Source organism: Nothobranchius furzeri, chromosome 7 (genome assembly GCF_043380555.1).
Source record: "Nothobranchius furzeri strain GRZ-AD chromosome 7, NfurGRZ-RIMD1, whole genome shotgun sequence".
NCBI lineage: Eukaryota > Metazoa > Chordata > Actinopteri > Cyprinodontiformes > Nothobranchiidae > Nothobranchius > Nothobranchius furzeri.
The window spans coordinates 52,412,665-52,437,022 of NC_091747.1; the positions used below are offsets into that span (position 1 = coordinate 52,412,665).

At 40.2% G+C, this 24,358-nt stretch overlaps 1 protein-coding gene across 8 annotated transcripts in view; it reads right to left on the minus strand.

Annotated features, from left to right (window-relative positions):
* Positions 1-24,358, minus strand: part of ncoa2 (nuclear receptor coactivator 2) — an 85,890-nt gene that overhangs the window by 59,924 nt on the left and 1,608 nt on the right. For 2 of the 8 annotated variants that reach the window (XM_070553201.1, XM_054751145.2), the window contains exon 2: positions 1,030-1,077. The exons of the other annotated variants lie outside the window; for them this stretch is intronic. The gene's annotated coding sequence lies outside the window, so the exon portion shown is untranslated. The remainder of the gene's footprint in view (positions 1-1,029; positions 1,078-24,358) is intronic. 8 annotated transcript variants of the gene reach the window in all.

Below are 24,358 nucleotides of genomic sequence, written 5' to 3' on the forward strand. Positions count from 1 at the left end.
TACCATCAGATGTGTTACTTTAAAAGCAGAGTGACGACACAATGTAGCCTGGAGCTAAACTTTAGGAGTAATATCCCTTTCAATTAATATAGATTTGAACTATTTTTGGGTGAAAGGATCAGATAACAAGATTGAAGCTAACAATGCTAACAATTCAGCTTACAGAACACTGGTCAGATGGTACACGTGTCAGAAATTGACGCCATTGATCAGGTCACCGAAGGGCTAAACGCCAATGGAGATTTCAGTGGGTGCCTTCTGAATGGGACACAAATGGCTGTCAATGGAATTTGAATCAAGACGAATGTTTGCCATAATGAAAAGAATTGGTTTACTTTATAGCTCTAACCATGCCAAGGATGAGTAGGGATTTTCTTCCCTACCCTCAATCAATAGATCCGGTTCTATTAGGTGTGGTGAGTAAGGCTGGGACCTGTAAAATGCAGGAAACCACAGAACAGAAACCCAAAAACTGGCTTTAGGTAGAAACTGCTAATGTATAGCAACACAAACTGGGTTAGCAAAGTACAGAGATTAAGGACAGGTGGGAAGCGCTAATCCCTTAAAAAAAAGCACTGAAAAACATCTGATAAATTCGTTCTGCTCCAACGCCAGTTAACCACGTCCACAACTCTGCACTCATCCGTGTGCAGGATCAGCAGGTTTTTAAGTTCTGCTGAGGAAAGCCTGTATGTGAACAGCAGAGACGTGTAAACAGACAGCTGAGAGGGAGGAGGAGACAGGGATTTGCACTGATCACTGCATTTTTATAGTCCTCACCCCCACGCGCTGTCATAGGCTAGTGACTACACACCCACCACTTCATGGTTGAAGCCCAAAATGTCCAGTAAACAGCAAAACAGAAGGGAACAATAAAAATGCAGTAAACACAGGTAAATACAGCATAATTCAATGTTCTCATGTGTATTTAGTACAAACTGCCCGACAGGCAACAGACTGAGATCTGAAACACAAACCTTTGGTTACACGTGAGAGTATTTATGAACACAGCCCTTTCTGCACAATTACCTCGGCGGAGGAATGTGGATTCACCGGATCTCTACTGGGAGAGGTTACCTGTAAGGTTTAGAAGTGAAATATTAAGATTAGATGTTATGTCCTGTTTAGCTGTAGAGAAAGGACAAAAAAATGCCCCCCCCCCCAAAAGATTTTTTTTCCAGCTTTGGACAAGTCAGGATCATACATAAATGTGCTGCTCTAAACTTTGCATTTGGCATTCTGGTTTTTAATTATTTGGGGACGTTCAACGCCAACGGAGTTCTGTTTTCCATCCCGCTTGTGGGGAGCGAGCCAAACCCCTCCCTCCCCTGTGTAATGAGGAAACATCTACAGATAGCCAGAGTGGCCAAATTACCTCAAACATATTGTAAGGGTTTTAATAGTAAACTACAGGGTAAACATTTTATTTTGAAGGCGAGCTCAACGGGTGAGAAATGTTGTTCCGGTTCGTTTTTTTCCACTCTGGTTTGCTATGCTAGTAAATACTCCGTCCGTTCCGAGCAATTCTGTTGAAAAAGTTAAGAGTTTGTAAGGCGTGGGTTACGGCGACAACGGAGTTCTGTTTTCCATCCTGCTTGTGCGGAGACGAGCCAAACCCCTCCCTACCCTGTGTAATGAGGAAACATCTACGGATAGCCAGAGTGGTCAAATTACCTCAACATATACAAACTCCATTTTTTATGTGGAGATTCAACTTTTTTATTTATTTTGTGTCAAATGGTTTTTGTCTGTTACTGTAAAATTCACCATTTTATGTTGACTAGTAGTGTTGTTTAATGTTTAATGCCAACTAGCAAGATGTTTATGTTAGTCAGCCATTTTAGCGTTCGACCAGAAATACAAATATACTCTTGGACTACATTATTACCAACTCACAATTCCTTTCTTTCTTTCTTTTTGCCCATGAGAAGAACTCGCTGAGCTGCTGCCGTCTGTCTCTGACACCTGTGTCTGCCCCGGCTCTGACTCCTGCTTCACTCAACCAGCCTGTCTAACTCCCTGAGGGGAGGGGCTGTGTTGGAGAGAAGTCCGCGGTGTCTTTCAAAATAAAAGCTCGCGAGTCAAATATTTCAAAATCAATCTTTTTCTTCTCCATGTTATTGGGGGGAGGACAAATGCGCGTTTGTCCAATATTGGAGGGGACACGTCCCACCCGTCCCCCCAGTTCCTACGCCCTTGGGTCATAGACTATGAGCTATAAGTATATTGGTCTTTTTATACTGGGAATCAGGAGTTATTTTAGAGATCATCTTGTTTCTTATTTATTTTTGTCCTGATTGTGCCCTGAGCAATTTTATGAATAAAAACAAATAAAATCAACATAAATTGAAAAATCGTCTTAAATAATCGAGATCTCAATTTCAGTCACAATAATCGTGATAATTATTTTTGCCATCATCCAGCAGCCCTATACTGAACCACAGCAAATTCTTGATTTCAATTTGTTTGGTAAAAATACAACCCATACAGGGAATCCGTGGTTTTCTGCTCCACCGAACCGAAGTGTGAGCATGGTAATGATCTCTGGGGCGCGTTTAGGGGGATGCCTTTAAATCCTGACATTACCCGATTAAGAGGTCTCCAGAGTTCAGAGGGGAACGTGTAATCAGACAAGACAGATCAACAAGCAAAGTGAAACACCTTCTCTTGCTCTCATCTGATGTTTTACTTCATTTGCACCGCTTTCCATTCAACCTGAAACTTAATGTTTCATTACTGTTAAGTGAGAACTCTATTGTAAAAGATGAAACTGCATCACATCAGCATCAGATGGTTATTACGTACAAACCTACGACTATTTAAACTAAAGACGATCATGTCAAACAACTGCTGTTAGTTCTGTGTGAAACAGGTGTTGCAGTACAACAGTTCGGACGTACCAGTTCTGTGGAGCCAGTTTATTAAATTCATGTTTTTCAAAATCAGAAACACATGAAAGAGCCAAACTGAAACATCTGAGGAAGGCACAACAGTATCTCCATCAACACAGCTGCTTACACTTATTTATTCAACTCTGAAACATGCAATAAACAACTAACGAATATTGTATTCAGGAATAGTTCAAGTAAAGAGTTTAAAATGACTAGTTATGACTGTGTGTTTATTACCTATATGGTGTGCACTTTTGTTTGAAATTTGACTAGATTACAAGTTGAAATGATTCGCTAAAGTAGAATAATAATCAAGGCAAAAAGGATTGGATTTGATGCTTTGTTTCAATCATTCTCTACAAACAAGAAACATGCAAGAACCATAAAGCTGTTTCCTAGTTATCATTTTACGCTGATTTAACCACAAGATGAAATTAAGTTGGTTTTACCAGAAATGATTTGTTCTTATTAAAGGGAAGTTGTGGGACTTCTGTGTTCCCAGAGTTTCTCGGCTGTGATGAGGAACTCACCTGCCTTTAAACTGATTTGGGACCAAAGAAACATTTTTTGAATTTTCAAATGACACAACTGTCATAGCCAGAAAGACCGAAAGTTACAGCTGAAGGATGGTTTTCATATCAAGACAAATGTTCAGAACAGAGATTACTTTTGTGGCATGCCCTCATTTGCCACAGAGGGGAGACTTCAGATTCTAATAGGAAACATCTAGCACACAACATGTATATCTAAGTACTTGATTTTTTCTATTGATTAAGTACTCAAGTACTAAAATACCCGGTGTATTCCCATTAAGGCTGCCACGATTAGTCGACGCATCACGAAGAAGTCGACAAAAAAAAAAAAGATAAAGAAAGGTCGACGATTAATTTAATAGTTGACGCGTCATTTATTGTATGAGCATTTTTAAAATCTCACCTGCTGCAGCATGCTCGGCGTTTGCTTCCTGCCTCACAGCTCAATGCACATGCGCAATAGTCGCCATCCGCGTCAGCCGCTGCTTACGTAAATTGAGGCACATGCGCAGTAGCACCACTCCAGCTCAGCATTTGAATCAGAATCACCAAAGAAAGAACACATCATGACGAGGCGGCAACAGAGCTCAAAGGTTTGGGAGCACTTCATGAAAACAACTGAGAAGCAATTAGAGTGCAAACTCTGTGAGGCGAAGCTCTCGTTTCACAGGAGCACATCACCGATGCACGAGCATCTTAAAATGAAGCATGTGATGGCGGAGAACAAAGAGTCGCCTCTGTAAAGCCCTTTTCAGACAGACATTCTGGAACATTTGCGGACAATTCAATCCTGTTTTTAACCGGAACCGTGTTTTCAGACACACCACTTTTGTACCGGAACTTGTCCTTTCGGCTGCGTTCACACGGCAGGGAAAAGTTCCAGATGTCTGACGGCGGCGGGGGGTGGGGTGGGGCGGAGAATCGGACTCATGTTAAGAAGAAGAAGAAAATATCATTTCTATAGCGCCTCTCAAGATAAAAATCACGAGGCGCTTAAGCATAATTCTGCGCACACGAAGACGCATAAGAGACCTGGATGATGAATCTCAATGGTTAAAGGAATCACTGAAGCAGTGTGAAGCGCTCCGTCGCGCGTCTAGGCGGTACCGTAGGAGGCGAGCTGCTGTGGTTCGCCGCATGCTACAGCAGCGAGTTATATAGGTGCGCACAGCGTCCCCCGGTCCCCTCCTCCTCCCCTCCCCCTTGTCCGGAACTCTACCTCACCAGTCTGAATCAGCCACCCTGTCCGTAACATGTCCCGACCTGTTACTAGGGGCTTCGTCCGGTAAAATTCCGGAACACGTTATCCGGATGTTTGCATTCAGACACAAAGGTCTTACGGACAGTGTCCGGAACATTTCCTTTTTTCATGGCCTGTCTGAAGGGGGCTTAAGTTTACCTCTTGTTAGCTGCTAGCATCATTGGTGTAGCAACAACAGGTGTGATGGCGATTATAAGTCTAGAACACATATGTATGTCACGTATTAGCTCTAATGTTACAAATGCTAATGATTTACTTTATCCCGCTACGTTACAGTGCTAAAAGAAAGAGTTCTTCTTCTACAATGGATGAGTTTCTTACAAGGCCAAACACGTGCACACCGCAAAAAGCCAACGTCCTGACCGAGTCCATTTTGAACATGCTGGTAATGGACATGAGACCCCGTTCATGGTCGGCGATCAAGGATTTAAAGATATGTTCAAGAAGTTCAACCCAGAATACTATGAAAACTATCTACCAGGCCGATCGCATTTCACTACCATGATAGAAAGGAAATATGACACGAACTTCGAAAAGGTGTGTGTATGTGTGTGTGTGTGTGTGTATGTGAGTGAGTGAGTGAGTGAGTGAGTGAGAGGAGAGAGAGAGAGAGAGAGAGAGCGAGAGAGAGCGAGAGAGAGAGAGAGAGAGAAAGAGAGAGAGACTGAATGCATGACACGTGATTAGTCGACTAATCATCAACAAAACTGGCGATTAGTCGACTAATAAAAGTCATTTGTGGCAGCCCTAATTTCCATTCTATGAAATGGAAGAAATTAGCTTCTAAAATTTTAGATACTCAAAGTAGTGAGCTAGTTCGTCCAATTGCAATGACTTGGCTGGATAAACAATTGTTAGTCGTTACAAAAAAGCTACACATGTCCACCAACTGACTCCAGATTACAGGGCATGCAATGTTCAGCTGTTTATTCCTCAACATTTGCAGTGGGAGTCAATTTAGTGCAATATGAAGTAGGGCTGCTCAATTAATCGAATTTTAATCACGATTACGATCTGAGTTTTAAACGATTATAAAAAACAAAACAAGCCGATTATTTGCTCCTCCCGCTTGCGCTGCCCTGAGTTGCAAATGAAGCGCTCCTCCCACAGTGTTGCCAACTTAGTGACTTTGACGCTATTTCTAGCAGCTTTTCAGACCCCCTTCTTGACTTTTTAAATCTTAAAAGTACCTAGCGAACACCTCAGAAACATCTCTGGTAACCCTTAGCTACTTTCTGGATAATTGTCGTCGACGTTTCCTGCAGGTTAGCTAAACACTCCGCCTGCGCTCCGGACCGTTCTTCAGGACATTAGGAAAGGGAATGATGCAGTGATGTGTCAGTCGCTAAAGAAACGGCTCCCAGAGCCGGCTCCATGTTGGATTAACCAGAGTGAGTGACACACACACCACACCTGCGGACTCCTGAGCCGATAAAAACAGCTAAATGTGCGCGTGCGGCGCGCTAAACACACACGTGCAGCGTGCCCCTGATTGCTGTGAGACCGGGTTGAGGGGTGGGGGTGCAGCTGTGGTTGGGACAATTATTACATTAACTGATGGACTTGTAAATAAATAGTTTATAAATAAGGTAGAAATAAGTTCTTCACTCTGATAAATAATAACTAACCTCTCTGAGGACACGGTGCTAGTGCACTCTCCTACAGCACCTTGACACTAGGGCTGTAGCGAAGCCTCGACGAAGTCGACGGCTCGATTCTAAAAATTTGTCGACGTCAGATCCGGAAGTCGACGCACCGCGCCCACTTGTTGCATCCCCAGGAGTTTGTAAATAGAGGAGGAATCTGCCCGTTTTTCCTCTAGTTCGCCCTCTTCTCCGCCTTCACTAACATCTCCGCCAAATACCGAAGACCCGGAACAACGTCCGTCCTCTACTAGATTATTTTCCTGTTTTGCCCCTTCGTCTCCCGGCAACGGACAACAACTTCCGGGGTCAGATGCGCTGCTTCGTGTCTATCGCAGATGTAGAAAATCACCGGGAGCGCTTCTCCCTTCATTAAGGAGCTTCTTTCAGACATGAGGAGAGCTGTTTTGGTGGTAGCAGTCTCTCCTCCGTGCTGGTCTGTTTGCTGCTGGGTGTTTTTGGTTTATTTAAACTTGGTAACTTCAACTTAACGTTGGTAAAGCTACTGTTAGCATCTTCGCTAACAGCTTCTTGCGTTGGGATAAGCTGTTACGTTTTGGTTTAGAGTTGATCTTTTTTGTGGTGTAGATCTCCCTTTTATTACATTTAGAGTGTTGTGGGTTTTCGGTTTAGTGTAAAATATCACCTGAGTTTGGTTTAACCCGTAAGACCACTCGCCTCACGCACATAAGTGACCAAAACAAAGCAGCATGGAGACACTCCATCTTCTACCACCTCTCAGGCAGCAGCCTGCACTCCCAAGTTCTACACGTCACCAGAACATAACCAACCGCAACACAATAAACGCAGTGGTATACAAAATGGAAGGCCTGTAGTGTTTATTCTCTTACAGTAAGAATTTATCAATTTTTTTGAGGAATTTATTTGAGATTTTCTGGTTTTTGTTAACTGTGCAATAGAAAAATAATCATTAGATTAATTTTCTAAATAGTCATTAGAATAGTCGACTATTCGATAAAATAATCGTCAGAATAATCGTTTTAAAAATAATCGTTTACCCCCAGCCCTACTTGACACGACTCAATAAATGTTATGCAACATTTTGTGAACATCAATTTATTTGCATTTATTTGTTATAAATGCCACTGTATAATTCTTGCTGTCAGTATTTGCAAGATATTGGTATTTGGGTCTGTACTGGTTAGACTTACATGAGTTAAACCAAGGTCTATAGCCCTTGGGTCATAGACTATGAGCTATAAGTATATTGTTCTTTTTATACTGGGAATCAGGAGTTCTTTTAGTGATCATCTTGTTTCTTATTTAATTTGGTCCAGATTGTGCCCTGAGCAATTTTATGACTGAATAAAAACAATTAAAATCAACATAAATTGAAAAATCGTCCTAAATAATCGTGATCTCAATTTCAGTCACCATAATCGTGATTATTATTTTTGCCATAATCGAGCAGCCCTAATATGAAGCTCATTAAAATGTACCTATTCACGTTATAGGTGTCTTAATAAAAACTAAAACTACAGCAGACTGCTTTGCGATTGATTAAAATATAAATATTTATTTAAAATAAATCCTTACTGCACAATATGGATGAGAAAAAAAACAAGTTACATAAGGAGCCCCCTTCCTTTCTGAAACATACAGAAAACCGTATAGGTGAGATAAAAACAATGAGTCATCAGAATGGGAGAGATCTAGAGAGAAGACACAGAGGGGTGGGGGTGGTCAGAGATTGACCCACACAGAATACAGCAATGAAAAGCCTGAAACTAAACCCCACATTCCTCTGGCTTTAGAACAAGCGAGAAATGCTGCTGCTGCTTAGCACATGTCATTCCATGCTACATCAGCCAACTCTGCAACGGTGCTGAAAGTATAAGCTGACCCCATTTCAAACTAATGTTCATAGGTTTTATAAAGACCAGTTCCTTCTGTATACTTATGGACCACCCACCCAACTCCAGCACACAGCTTGTTCAATCCCCATTTTGCTCCCCTCCCTCTATGCAAAGGATTTCACCCTGGGCATTGGGAAAGGTGCCAACCACATGCTAGCATCTAGCACCAAAACACTGAAACAAGTTAAAACTCACCAACACACTCCTAAATCTTTTCTGACAACCACATCCTGATACACCAAAGTATGTCATATTCCAATAACTTTACTAGACGGCCTGTCCTCGTACTATTACAGTAGTAGAAAATAACACCAAGCTCCAATGAAATGAAGATGATTTACCTACTCGGTCTACATACAGATATTAGATCTGCCATATTGTACACAGCAACACAACTCAAGGCTCACAACATGAGGGAAAGCAGCTGCAGAAGCTCTGTTACATGACCATGTGACCTCTGCTGTCTCCTCTGCTCAAGCCAAACAGGCTGAGGGCACCTTCGTAGCAATGAGCAGTAGACAACCATATCATCTAGCTTTAAAGATCAATATGCACTTTACTGTGGCTGACCTAGATAAGTGGGAGAACATGGATGGTTGAAATTATTGGATTGCTTTAAGATACTTGGAGCCCTGCTTGACTCTGTGTGCGGGTTTGTCAGCTTTTAAAACAATATGGTAACTAGTTATTTTATAACTGGCTATAAGCCTTTTTAATTTAAAGTAAAACCCATGTCTTGCTTACATCTGGGCATGGTGGTTCTTGAAGGACGGACTCCAGCTGCAGTCCACTCTTTAAGAATCTGTTCCACATTTTGTAATGGCTTTTGTTTCACAGCCATATTGAGGATGCAGTTATCTCTATTACTTGTACATTTTTTTTACACATCTTGTCCTTCCCTTCGCCTCTCCATTAATGTGCTAGGACACAAAGCTCAGTGAACAGCCAGCCTCTTTAGCAATGACCTTTTGTGTCTTGCCCTCATTGTGCAAGGTGTCAATGGTCGTCTTGTACAACTGTTAAGTCAGCAGTCTTCCCCATGACTGTGTAGCCTACAGAACTAAACAGAGGGACCACTTAAAGCAGGGTTCGGGAACCTTTTTGGCTGAAAGAACCTTGATCGCCACATATTTTAAAATGTAATTCCGTGAGAGCCATACAATATGTTTAAAATTATATACAAGTAAATGTGTACAATAGCGCTGCAGCTATCGAATATTTTTGTAATCGAGTACTCTATTGAATCTTTTATCGATTAATCGAGTACTCTAATAAATTACCCTTTTGTGTTTGCAAACCGTTATATCAAACAGCATGTTATAAAATATGAAAGACGTCTTAAAATGAGCAAGCAATTGCCAGTTATTCTTCAAGTTTTATTCAAAATTAGTTTTCAAAACTTCAGCACTTCAACTTTACTTCACAGTAAACAAATGCCTGTGCAAAAAATAAGTATACAACCTGAACCGATTTTCCCCTTGCGCGAGAATCTACCAGCACCAGAGCCGCTCACGGCGCATGCGCAAACATGGCTCGCCAGCTATTTCCCTATTAACACACGTCCGTTTTTATTTCTACACTTTTTCTCACACAATAACAAGGACTGTCGAGAAAGCATGTTTGCAGTGGTTATGTCAAATTATACTGATCACAAAACATTTATTTACTTTCTTTCGTTTTCCTCCGCCACTCATAAATACCTGTCCTCCTGCAGCAGTCCTGAGGGACGACAAACATCAATAACAACTCAGTAAAAAGTCTGACGTGTTGTAAAAACTGCTATTTTTAGCACATTTTAAGTCCGACGTGTTGCTACCAGACGCACAGCGTGAGCTAAAACTGAGTGCTACAAATGAAAAAGTCGCACAGTGTCCATAGAATATATAGAAATACAGGCTAAAATGCATCATCTTTTAGAGGCTCCGAGTCCACTTGCAGATGTGACATTTACATGTGGATGTTTCCTGGTCAGTCAGGTGCTGCAGCATGGAGGATGTGCTGTTGTGGTAGGCTAAATCCATTTTACAGTATTTACACTGGACTACGTTTTCTGCCTTACGACGTGAAAAATGGTCCCACACCTTTGACATTTTCTGTCTTTTTCGCACTCCATCGGGGTCCACATTGTCTGCCATGGCTTAAGAGAAAGTTCAGTTACATTCGCTACTCGTGTGTGCATTCAGTGCAGTCAGGTATATGTGCGTCACTTATTTTGGTCTGGGTGAAACAAGACCCTGGGTGATTGCAAAGCCATGAATTAATTTAACACGAATTAAACGAATCCTGGAGGCAGAGAATTAGACTCGAGGATTTTTTGTACTTGAATTATTCGAGGTACTCGAGGAATCGTTTCAGCCCTAGTGTACATGTTATGCAAGACCAACGCATTTAAAGTACAATAAGTCAAGGTTTTGTGTGCATTCAACGGAAGAATTCTTAAAACAGTTTGAATAACATTGATCCTAAAGTTGTAGCCTGTCTGTGGCTAAAATAATTTGATATTCTTCACCCTGTTAGTGGTTTTACTTTCCATAATAATTGAGCAGGTGCGGCTTTTAGATGCATGTCTCCAATTGGAACATGCAGAACACAAGGTCAGGCTCTGTCTCATTGGATTGTTGTCATTAAACTTTGTACGAAATTTAACTTTACAATAAACAATGTTGAAAAGGTAAGAAAATTATCTAATCAAGATCTAATATTCTGAGATAATGAATTTGAAATTTTCATTAGTTGTCAGTTATAATCGTCAAAGTTAAAAGAAATAAAAACTTGAAATATATTAGTCTGTGTGTAATGAATGAATCTAATATAAAAGTTTCAATTTTTTAATGGATTCACGGGAAAAAAATTGTATTCTAATTTTTTGACCAGCACTTTGGAGGGTGGGTCTTTTGTCCTATTGATTAATAGTTGAGGATTTTGCCTCAGCAACGAGGGAGGGAAAACCCTTCACCTAATGTGAGGATGCCAACAGGGTTATCCACGAGAAAAAGATGCATCTGAAGGAAAAATGTTTTAATGTTTTTGTCTGTATAATGTGTTGGATTGTGGACGCAAGACCTCTTGTCGACAAACTATTTTATTAGAGGAAATTAATTAGACCTTTGTGGGTGTAAAACAAAGGTTTTCGTTCAAATCGACTATTCTGTCAATGATATGAGACTTTGAATAGCCAGTCAGACATTATTTAGAATTTCCAAGTGGTTTGACAAAAGCATTTACTGTCTACGGTTACAATTGTGTCCTTGACTTCCATTCATAACTAAGATTGCAAGACTCTCAGCTTTCTAACAGTACATGATTGTCATGGAGTGGTGATGTTAATTTAACTTGGAAGTACAGTGGGGCAAAAAAGTATTTAGTCAGCCACCGATTGTGCAAGTTCTCCCACTTAAAATGATGACAGAGGTCAGTAATTTACATCATAGGTACACTTCAACTGTGAGAGACAGAATGTGAAAATCCATGAATTCACATGGCAGGATTTTTAAAGAATTTATTTGTAAATCAGGGTGGAAAATAAGTATTTGGTCACTTCAAACAAGGAAAATCTCTGGCTCTCACAGACCTGTAACGTCTTCTTTAAGAAGCTTTTCTGTCCTCCACTAGTTACCTGTATTAATGGCACCTGTTTGAACTCATTATCTGTATAAAAGACATCTGTCCACAGCCTCAAACAGCCAGATTCAAAACTCCACTATGGCCAAGACCAAAGAGCTTTCGAAGGACACCAGGAAAAGAATTGTAGACCTGCACCAGACTGGGAAGAGTGAATCTACAATAGGCAAGCAGCTTGGTGTGAAAAAATCAACTGTGGGAGCAATTATCAGAAAATGGAAGACATACAAGACCACTGATAATCTCCCTCGATCTGGGGCTCCACGAAAGATCTCATCCCGTGGGGTCAAAATGATCATGAGAATGATGAGCAAGAATCCCAGAACCACACGGGGGGACCTGGTGAATGACCTGCAGAGAGCTGGGGCCACAGTAACAAAGGTCACCATCAGTAACACACTACAACGGCAGGGAATCAAATCCTGCAGTGACAGAAGTGTTCCGCTGCTGAAGCCAGTGCATGTCCAGGCCCGTCTGAAGTTTGCCAGAGAGCACATGGATGATACAGCAGAGGATTGGGAGAATGTCATGTGGTCAGATGAAACCAAAGTAGAACTTTTTGGTATAAACTCAACTTGTCGTGTTTGGAAGAAGAAGAATACTGAGTTGCATCCCAAGAACACCATACCTACTGTGAAGCATGGGGGTGGGAACATCATGCTTTGGGCCTGTTTTTCTGCTAAGAGGACAGGACGACTGATCCGTGTTAAGGACAGAATGAATGGGGCCATGTATCGTGAGATTTTGAGCCAAAACCTCCTTCCATCAGTGAGAGCTTTGAGGATGAAACGTGGCTGGGTCTTCCAACACGACAATGATCCCAAACACACCGCCCGGGCAACAAAGGAGTGGCTCCGTAAGAAGCATTTGAAAGTCCTAGAGTGGCCTAGCCAGTCTCCAGACCTCAACCCCATAGAAAATCTGTGGAGGGAGGTGAAATTGTGTGTTGCTCGGCGACAGCCCCAAAACATCACTGCTCTCGAGAAGATCTGCATGGAGGAATGGGCCAAAATACCAGCTACTGTGTGTGCAAACCTGGTAAAGACCTATAGTAATCGTTTGACCTCTGTTATTGCCAACAAATGTTACAAAGTATTGAGTTGAATTTTTGTTATTTAACAAATACTTATTTTCCACCCTGATTTACAAATAAATTCTTTAAAAATCCTGCCATGTGAATTCATGGATTTTTTTTCACATTCTGTCTCTCACAGTTGAAGTGTTCCTATGATGAAAATTACTGACCTCTGTCATCATTTTACGTGGGAGAACTTGCACAATCGGTGGCTGACTAAATACTTTTTTGCCCCACTGTATGTAATACCTTACCTGTGAGACTATTTAGTAGGCATTAAAAAATATGGATCTTACAAAAACGATCTGTGAAGGACTTCAGTAAATTCATCCAATCGCCCAACCTTAATCGTTACCATATTCTAATAATGAGGTAGGCAAAGATTTGTGGCTCTTCACTTTAAGTCACAACAATTTCATAGACCAAACAGAGACAGCACAAAGCCACATCAGTGAGTGTTTACACCCAACAGGCTGGCAATGTGGAACCAGCTGGGTGACAAGAGTGCTGTGTGTTATGGTGGTATGATGAATGTGTCGCCTCCAGTGTTGTGCATGAGCACCTTCATGAGCATCGGTGATATTCTGTGTGAACTTTGAACCTAACAAGGCTGCCTTTTAACAGAAAATCTGAGTGCAGCTAATTCTTACAAAGCAAAGAAAGTAGCAAAATCACAAAAATAAATAAGTGACATTAAAGAACCAAGGCTGCGATTTTTAAGAACTGCAACAGAAATGTGCTTTTACAGCAGGTGGGACGTAAGTAAAATCCGGAACTTGTGAAACAACACTCAATTGTTATGTACCAACATTAGCATTTGCTAGCATATACACTCAGGTGTAAGCACGTTTCTTTATGTGTGCATCCCTCAAGAGCCAAATGCTACAGGGTATTGTCCCCAACAGAAAACTCTATTAATTCCATTAACACCTCATGCGTTGGCACTAGCACTCGTGCGTCAAGGGCACCTGAGGTCTTAATATGTTCAAAAGCATTTTCTGCAATAGAAATCTATGCATTTTAGGGGAGTTAGTGTTATGACAAAATGAGAGTAATGTCTTTGAAGCACGTCAATCGATACCAAGCAGGGCTTCACTCAATTCCTAGATGGCGAACAGTGTAAGTGAATTTCTGGAAAACACATACGGTTAAACAGGAAAGGATCCCCTTAAGCTGATGCTCACAAGACCGATTCTGGCGTAGACAGATAAGGGGGCGGATTTGAGGTCAGCTAATAACACAATGACAACAAGCCTTGAAGCAGAGACAGAGTTAATAATCCCCATTTCATCTCTTCCATGTCAAAGCCCTCTCAGCTTTCCATCAACCATCTCTGCTTCACTTAAAATGTCTCTTCATTACCATTCCACCCTCCCCTCCCGCTCGCTCCCTCTCTCCTCGCTGCAAAAACCTGGCCATTACCCCACAGCTCATCCCTCACGCCCACCCAAGACCTGTCACACTGCTGTTTCCATGACGACACAAATGCAGAGACAGCAGGGTGAGATGCCCAGTGAGACAAGGTAAACAGATAACAAGAAGAAGGGTGCAACCTCTCAAGAATACAGTGTAGACCTTATAGAGCATGTGATGAACAGATAACACAGTATGCTCCAATCTATTACATCTACACACACGTTTTTCTGTGTCATTATTTGTCACTTGAATGTTATGTTAAAGTGCATGCCCGTCTTTGAGTTTAGACAGTAAATGCTTCATTATTACTACGGCATTATACACATTCTCTCTAACCGCTCTCGCCTACTAAAAAGTGAAGCCACAGTTAGAAATTAAATTAGGTTTGATTTAAGACAGACAGTCAAAGCAAACAATAAAAATTATGTCAATAAATAAATAAATACATATTCAGGGTGCGTTGCCACATTGGAGACAGGAACAAGCACTATTCAGCCAAAGTTTCATAATCAGAGAACATTTTCTAAGTGACAAGTCTCTCTGAGAGACAGAGTTTGGAAAACACTCGCTTCAGTGGGAGGAACCTTCCCGCATGCGCTCTGGTTCTGCAATGCGCTCCAAGCCAATCTCCACAACTTCAGCTCGCTGTGCACATATGCGCTGACAGCGAGCTGCACTGAGCAGTGTCCAGCTCAAATGTTCAGATGGGAATCTTTTCTTGGGTGATTTAGCAACATCTGCGATGTGCGTAGAATAAAATGTCAGTTCGTCTGCATGCGTCAGGGTAATTCTTTCTATTCTTTCTCCGTCAAAATAAACGGTCAAATACAGGAACTATCCGGTCAACAAAAACAAAAGCCCTGCTTTTAACTGTTTGTTTTCTTGTGAAAATTGTTGGAAAGAGATAAAATTTAACTTGATTACCACCAGAGCCTGCGCCGTTATCTCCGTGACGGTAAACGAGGGAAAAACAAATTGATTGGATCCGGCACGTCTTTTAACACATTGGTCAGGATTGACGCACTTTGTTTTCATTTAGTTGGTTTAAAAAAAAGTCGGGCTCGGGCTTGGGTCAGGCCAGAGAATCCTGAAAACCTTTTCGGGCCGGGTCGGGCTGGGGCTCCACCCCCTTGGGCCGGGCCGGACACGGGCTCAGATTTTAGGCCTGTGCAGGGCTCTACTTGTTTTTACGAGCCCAGTTACTGCTCTAGAAGACCACATGCAAAGGACAGCGTTAAGGACAGATTTTGCCCACTGGGGGTGTTACTTGGTTATACAAAAACCCGGCTACGTTTGTACATGGCCTTGCACCCGGAGGCCCTTTTTCAGGTTTCAGTGCTTCTCAACTCTCCAGTTTGGGAAGTTTTCCATTACAACTGAAAAATGGCTCTAGTGGGTGGGTTCGTCATAGCAATTCAGATCCTGGATTTTGAATAGTAATGTGAGGTAACCGTACATAATACAACACACAGCAACACTGGTAGGCATGGTAGCCGGAAGCCTTTTGTCAAACTGGAAAGCAGAGATTAAAAAAAGGCATCAGGCAGCAAGACAAAAAACTCTGAAGCAAATAATAACTCCGCCCTCTAGCCAATCAGTGACCGACAGTCTCTGACCATTTTTGGCCAGGCTAAGTATGCTTGGAATCGCATTCAAGCAGGAGCCAAAACAGTGGCGACAAACACACACTTGTTATCAGTGCTAGTTTTGTTGACGCAATATTTTTATTTCCTTTTTGTGACAAATTTTTGCGGACTAAAACAAAACGAAAACTTAAAACATACACGCCAATAAAGGCTAAATTATGACGAATATTGACCAATATTTTCGTTCACGAATAAGACGACAACGAAAATTGACAGAAACAAAGATCTAATCCGAAAACTGAAAAGATGGGACAACAGGGGGAAAAAACAAACAATCAGGAAATTGAACAGGCGGGACTGGACAAGAAAATAAGCCATCAGAGTCCAGATATGGCTGCTGTTTGAACAAGCTACTGCTAACCGGACGTCTGTCAGTAACAATTTATGTCTAAAAGTAGAAAATTTCCACGGCTGGGAGGAAAAGCATTAAGTGTGACGATCTGAAAACTATTTGCTTGGTGAGTACACATCCAGGGTTTCTCCTGGTTTTAAAAGTGTTATGGTGGTAGCAACCATAGGTAGCACGAGCAGGAAGGGTAGGGGGATTGCTGGAGCCAAACCAAGCCAGATGCACAGAGCAATGCTTAGGTTGTTTAATTTCTTGTGGCGCTGCTGTAGACTATGTTATCAGCGTTCGGTGTTCTAGCTGCATTTTTGTGAAGAAAAAGCATCCAGGCAATCTAGAAACCCATTCAGACAGCCTACCTTAGTACATTATTACCATGAAAAACTAATAAATACAACTGAAAACAATTATTACCTTTAGTTTATCTCCTGTACATTTCATTGTTTTGATAGTCTGTCATTTCTTATCATGTTTACAAATATTACTACACATTAGGGCTGAAAAATTATTCAATAATGATATTTATTTATCGATAGACGTGTGGTGCAATAGAAAAAATGAGTCCCTAGTGAAAACAGGATGGTATGAAGTAGGGCTGCAACTAACGACTATTTTAATAGTCGACTAGTCACCAACTATTGAAACGATTAGTCGACTAATTGGATAATAGTTAAAATTTTCTTAAATTTAGCAAAAGATTGCTTTACTTATGTGAAAAATGATAATAAACACAAGAAAGATGGGTACTTCAATGGAAAATGCATATTTTATTGATCTTTGCTGCTGATAGGCCAATTCATACTAAAAGTAAATAAAAATGCCCTGTCTAACACCAATTAGGCACAGTGCTCAGACAGTATAGACATAAATGCATAAATAAAATTCAAATACTTTTGTCAGGCACAGTTGGGCATAACATTAAATCTCTTTTTTAAAAGCGAAAACACGTTAAAAAAAATGTACATCCAAAACAAAACGTATTGGCTTTCGTGTTATTTAAATCTTACAGAGGTGAGTCAGACTCTGTTTCATTCAATTGTCCGACGTACTTTCTCTTTAAGTGTTCATGCCTCTTCGAGGCGCTGCCGTGATACGCAAGGACTGCTTTGCAAATAATGCAGGTAATCTTTTTATTCGCCGAATCCAGGCTAAAATGCTCCCAAACTTGAGATGTTTTGGTATGCTGCGTTGGACGCCGCCATTTCTGTTAGTTGGTGCTCAGCAGAGAAGCTATTGCACATGTGCGACTCTCAGCAGAGATTGTAATGAAGTGAGATGTCTCACTCGGTTGGAAAAAACACGTCTGGGGACAACGTTGACAATGAAATTCAATGTCGACTATTTCTATTGTGGATATTTGTCGACAACGTCGACTAATCGTTGCAGCCCTAGTATGAAGCCACTTCCTGGGTGTAAATATCACTGTAAAATGTGAATAATCTGCTGCAGTTGAAGCTTGATTTGAAGAAAGTCATGAATTGAACTGAAATCTCAATTTATGCTAGAAAAATGAATGCAAATCAGTATTTTCCTGAAATCTTTCAGTCCTAGTAAAATAAAAATGTTTAAATAAAATATTGAATTTAAGTCTGTTTTTGTCTGTTCTTCATTGAACGTAGTTGATTAAGGAATAGCATAAAATGGCCAGGGCCACACTCAAAATTTATTTTCTACAGTTTCTTTAAAAATATATTTCTCAGTAATTATCACTATAGATCAATATGAATTTCTTTATTGAAATGCTCATTTTGCACACTATACAGATTTGTTTACTACATTAATACTGAGGGGCACAATTTCAAACCGTCAGTGATCATTTTGGCTTTTTCCAATAACTTTTGTTATTAAAGCAGTTAGGGAAGTCCTGCTCCGATATCGGAAGTAATTCGATATTGGCCCAAAAACAGTGTGTATAAGATTATATTGGACGGCATCAAAAATCTCCAATTTAAGTGGTCTGTTAAGGTTCACATTTTTGCAACCAATGGTAAAGCAAAAATTGTCATTTTTTTCACACTTACTGTTATTGGCTCTTCTTCTCCGACTGAGTAATATACTTGATCAAGCCTTTCATACATTCCACACTACGAAATAGGTAAAAGTATGTATGATTTGTGCTGGTATCGTATTAGATTAATATCGGTATTGGTCAATACTGAAGGCTGCAATATCGGAATCACATCGGAAGTGAAAAAGTTGTATCGGGACATCCCTGAAAATAATTTTACTGATCCAATTTGTGGAATAAACAAAATGAGAATCTCCACACTTCAATCTGCGATATAGGAGTTCGGTCAGAGACCTGCATCAGCAATTCCTGATGAAGGTCTCGGACCGAAATCTTGACCAATAAACTCCTACATCGCAGATTGAAGTGTGCAGATTCTCATCTTGTTTATTCCAATTTTTGATCCAGCACCTTTTCCCAGACGAGCAGTGACTCCTTCTACTGATCCAAATTGTGAAATGTGAATTTTTCATATTTCTTTAAAGTTTCAAGTAGGTGTAAAATTTCCTTTACAGAGGAAAAAAACATTTTAGTCAACTAGAATTATTGATTAAATTAAAAGAAATTGGACAAGTAAATTGTGACAAATTCTTTTGAACTTTATTCAAAAGAATCTAAATTAAAATTTCTCGTTATAATTAACACTGCCTGTTACTAGTGGAAATCCCCTGGAACCAGGCTGAACCGAGTCAAGCAGAGTAGGTACTGAAGAGAAAGGCTGGTTATTTTCTGATTAGGGAAAAGGGGAAGAACCGCAGTGTTTCCCCTACATAGGCTCAGGTATGGCGCTGAAATTCCAGCGCCATGCCTGCGGGATTCAGGGCCAGCACAAAAAAAAAAGTATATAAGTGAAGTACTACATTGACTGGAAGCGGCACAAATTTATTCACCAACACTATGAAGAAAGTACCAAAGAGTGCTGAAAATCTGAAGTGGAATCATTTTGACTGTAGACTCAAAGATGACAACAGAAACCCTAGTAAGGCTGAAATCCCTGTTTCAATAAGAAGACTATATAGATTTGTTCTGGTGTAATGTTTATAGCTGAAAAGAACAAACGTGGAACATTAAAGACAGAATCTAGTAAAATTAACTTAAATTAAAAAAACAATCACAGCACTAAAACATTAGTGCAACAGTCAGAGGCAAATTAACATGCAGGGCTTTCAACAGAACAAGGGTCAAACGATTTGACAACAGGGTCATTCAGGTGACGCAACAAGGCAGTCCATCACAGGGCAAAAGTCACTGCATACATGTAGGCAACTGTCTTTAAGTACTAAACTCATCACACTGAGCACTGAAATTGAACATGAAGGAAAAGATGTTGTTGGAGAGGAAAAGTTCAGGATAGTACGCCAGAGAGGGATTGAATCGTGTAGTATGACAGGTACAACTATGGTAAACGTAGGGTTGCAACAATTCAATGGTTTGACTATTAACCAGGGTGTGAAACACTGCACTCAATCTACTGCTAAGACCTCCAGAGTCAAAAGAAATCTGCTGGAACCAAAGAAATGTAGTAACACAACTAGGGTTGTCACGGTGTGAAAATTTTACCTCACGGTTATTGTGACCAAAATTATCACGGTTTTCGGTATTATCGTGGTATTTTTTTTTAAACTTGTTACATTTTCAGACAACTAAATAAACCCTGTATATCAGGAAAATATTGTCCTCAGTTTGTGTCTGAATTCAGCCTAAAATTTGTTATTTTGTAATTATGTTGTTTATTTGTTTACATTTTTCCCCTTTAGTCTTTAAAATACCAATATTTGCCCATAACTTCTTATTTTTTGTCTGTTTGGTGTCATCATTTAAAAATATTAGATCAGATGATACTCAGTACTCAAGTAGCCTTATAATCAGATACTTTTTTACCCTTACTTGAGTAATAAACCCTATATCAGGAAAATATTGTCCTCGGTTTGTGTCCCAGTGAGCTTTGCAGATTTGGGAAAATGTCATCAGGCAGTAATTAGGGATGCACCGATCAGGTTTTTTGCTGCTGATCACCGATACCGATCACGTGGATTGGCCAGAAATTTTCTACAACATTATAATGAGTGCTACAAACTACATAATCTGGGAATAAAGGAAATGTAACCTAATCTAAAATGGTCTGTATTAGGGTTGTCACGGTGTGAAAATTTAACCTCACGGTTATTGTGACCAAAATTACCAAGGTTTCCGGTATTATCGCGGTATTTTTTTTAAACGTGCTACAGTTTCACACAATTAAATAAACCCTGTATGTCAGGAAATATTGTCCTCAGTTTGTGTCTAAATTTTGCCTAAAATGTGTTATTTTGTAATTATGTTGTTTATTTGTTTAAATTTTTTCCCTTTAGTCTTTAAAATACCAATATTTGCCCATAACTTCTTATTTTATGTCTGTTTGATGTCATCATTTAAAAATATTAGATCAGATGACACTCAGTACTCAAGTAGCCTTCTAGATACTTTTTTACCCTTACTTGAGTAATAAACCCTATATCAGGAAAATATTGTCCTCGGTTTGTGTTCCAGTGAGCTTTGCAGATGTGGGAAAATGTCATCAGGCAGTAATCATTGTTAAACTCATAATTATTCTCGGAGAGAGAACAACTCTTATCTGCCCCTGGGAGCCCCGTAATGCATAGCGTCATTTCAACATGGTGGTGTCCGCGACACGGTTTATATGCAGGTAGCGGCGCTGCGGCTGCTTTATATGGCCACTCGTTGCATTCTCCCTCAACCCAAATCCTCGGATCACGCATTTTAGCTAAAACGCTAACGTTAGCTTGCCTTGCGTTGACTGTAGAGTTGTGGGTGATGGTCACGCAGATGTGTCATGAGATTTGAAGCGTTGCTGCCTTTCACAGACACTTTTTCTGCTCGTGCTGCAAACAGGATAGCCGTCCGTCTTCTATAAACTCCCTCGGCATTCTTCAAATATCTAAAATATGCCCGTACTTCCGACTTTGTCTTCTTTGAGGGATAATAAATGTCCTCCTGAGCGCTGCCGTCTCCTCCTTTGACCATTATTTCAGCTTTAGCTTCAAGAAAGTTTTGGTCGTAAACAACAAAGTGCACATGTGCCGCCGGCAACTTCAGCAGATGATACGGTGGCTGGTAAGGGTCACTGCGCCTACACTGCAGCCACGGTGATTCACCGAGATAATATATATTTTTAAAAACAAGACAGTTATTATTATCGTAAACTTTTTACCAGGGTTTACCGCTACACCGGTTACCGTGACAACCCTAAACACAACCTTCAAGGACAAAAAGAAAATGCATCTTGAACAGACGCAAGTGGAAGTCTCCAATGTCGGAATATTTTACATCGCCAAATACACTAAAGTAGAAATTCGGGACAATGGCTTGTCCATATGCAGAGCTTGCAGAAAATAAAGTTGTGGCCAAAAGAACCAGCTCCTCTGATCATCTTAGAGATCATAATACAGACAAATAAGATACAACTGAGTCAAATTACGCTAGAGACTGAAGTAGTTTTAAAGTAATATTAGAACAATTCAGTTCATTTTGTTTCCCTTGTATTATCTATTGACAAGTCTGTACAACAAGACATTTTAATATTTGATCAACAACACCAACATAGGAATAACATAATGTATCCTTTTCCAAATAGTATTCTCACTTTCAAAATTGAAAAACAAAACAACAAGTAGAAATTATATTTAAGGATATTCATAACAAGAACTGCACTAGTTAGGCATTTCTTTTCATTTCATTAGGTTTCTCCATCCTTCAGAGTTCATTTGAATAAACTTCCTGCTCACGGCTTTGACGTTTAACACCAGATAGCTGGTCCAGACCATGTTTGTTAACACTGCAACAGCATCGGTACTGCTGACGAATTGAAAGCATGAGGTGTCCTGGCCAATCACAAGCTTGTGCTCTTCGTCTTGTTTTGACGTATGTTTAGAAAAGTGGGCTCGACTCCACTCATCCTTGCAAGTCTGTTGGACAGCCCTCACAACGACGGATAATGGCGTTGCGTGTCTCCGGTTAACCGTTAAGGGCGTCAATAGCCTGTTAAAGAAGTTTTGGAAAACGTGCATATCCCTAGTTAAACCATTTTTGTCATTTGACAAAAAACTCAGAATAGGCAAATCTAGTTCAATTCAGTTTCTTTATATGGCGCCAAATAAAAGTCGTCTCAAGGCACTTCAAAGTAAACGTTCCAATGGAGTTCAGTTCAATATTCCAATTACTTTAAAGTTTCCTATATAAGGAAACTCGGCAGATCGACTTGAATCAGCGACTTTACAGCAATCCCCATACTAAGCAAGCATGTTGCGATGGTGGAAAGGAAAACCTCTTTAACTGGAAGAAACCTTAAACAGAACCCGGCTCAGTATGAGCAGCCCTCACCGAGGGCATGAGAAGACAGAATTATGGGTCTTTCAAACTTTTTATAGTGTAATTTTAAATTTACAGAGATTACTTTTATTTTACCAATTCATTTTTCTATTCAGTATTTTTGAAAAGCAGCAATAAATACCTTCTAAATATCAGCAATCAATTTCCCTCTGGGATTAATAAAGTATTTTTGAATTGAATTGAATTTTGGAGTTAAAAAACTTTATAGAACGCATTTGTGTGATTTATATGTTAATACAGTTATTAAATCAATTCACATCAAATAACCACAATAATTGTGATCACTTCTCACACTATATTCATACCACCAATATTTCTAATCTATGCAACCCTAGTAACACACCTGCAGTTGTAACTGGTTTACAGAGAGAACTACTTTCAGGAAACACCCAGTGATTTGTGCCAAGCTGGTATTAGAAACCATCCAGCCAGATATTCAAGAATCAACACCCACATACTTGCATAAGTGCTTTCGTAAATTTTGCCATTATTCCCAAATCATTCGTCATCGGGATAATTTTATCTCCCTCTTTTTTTGTTAATATCACCCTTTGAAAAGTCTAGTGTGTGTTCATCTCAGAGCATTAAAAAAAGAACGCTCAGAGATGCTACTGAGCTGCAAAATGCAGGAATGCGGACTTGAATCTGAACAGGACCACATTCTTGGTCACTGGTAATGAGGTTTCACAGATGTAATAAGTTCGACTGCCCCCTAAAAATGAACACCGGGGCAGCTGTGGAGAACATTATTGCTTCTTGCAAGGTGGAAAAATTCAACCCGCCGCTGTCTATGAACATAAACACTTAACGAGAATCAGTTTTGCTTCACAACTATCTATTTAGTCAATAGCTTCTGATGATTAGAAATAAAAGAATCTTCAAGCTTGCAAAAGGAGGGAGTACTTTGATTAACAGACAATAGGTGCAGGTGAAACTAATAAATGCACTGAAATTGAATTCTTGCACTCTCCTCCTCACAATCCTCTTGACACAAGACATTTCAAACACACACCTGTGCACAGAAACAGTGTAGAGACAGGAGACACGTTTCACTAGTGCTATTTCAATAAGTCTTTATTAAAGGACTTTACTAGAATAATAAAACAAGATGTTTGAGTCTATTGCTAAACTTATTGATCTGAAATCTTGATAACGAACAGTTCCACTGCCTTCCTAAATAAAAGGTCCCACAAACATTGGGGCTATATAAATAAACTTGAATTGAATAAAGCAAGAAAAAAGATGTTAAACCTAGTACGGGTGATGTGACAAGTACTGTGCACCATCAGGTGGGCAGAGTGATGCAACAGAGAGGCTGCTCAACTGGTTCCACGGGAGGCGTTCCTCCAGCATTACCAAGAGAAGCACTGACACTCATTGAAATGACACAAGCTGTCTGCCTGTATAGTCCTGGATCAGTCAAGCAGAAGGGCCCTTTAGAAGGAGAGCACTGCACTCGAGACACAGGCACAACAACGCAACACAACCTAAAACCTTGAAGCAGCATCCCCCCACATGCATTAGTGCCTTGTATTGCCAGATTATTCTCTCTATTCACTGGAAGGCACAGCTAAAAGGCTGCACAATATATTGTATCAGCATTAAAAAAAATGATGCAACCTTGAGAAATAAATATATATATGTGACGGCAA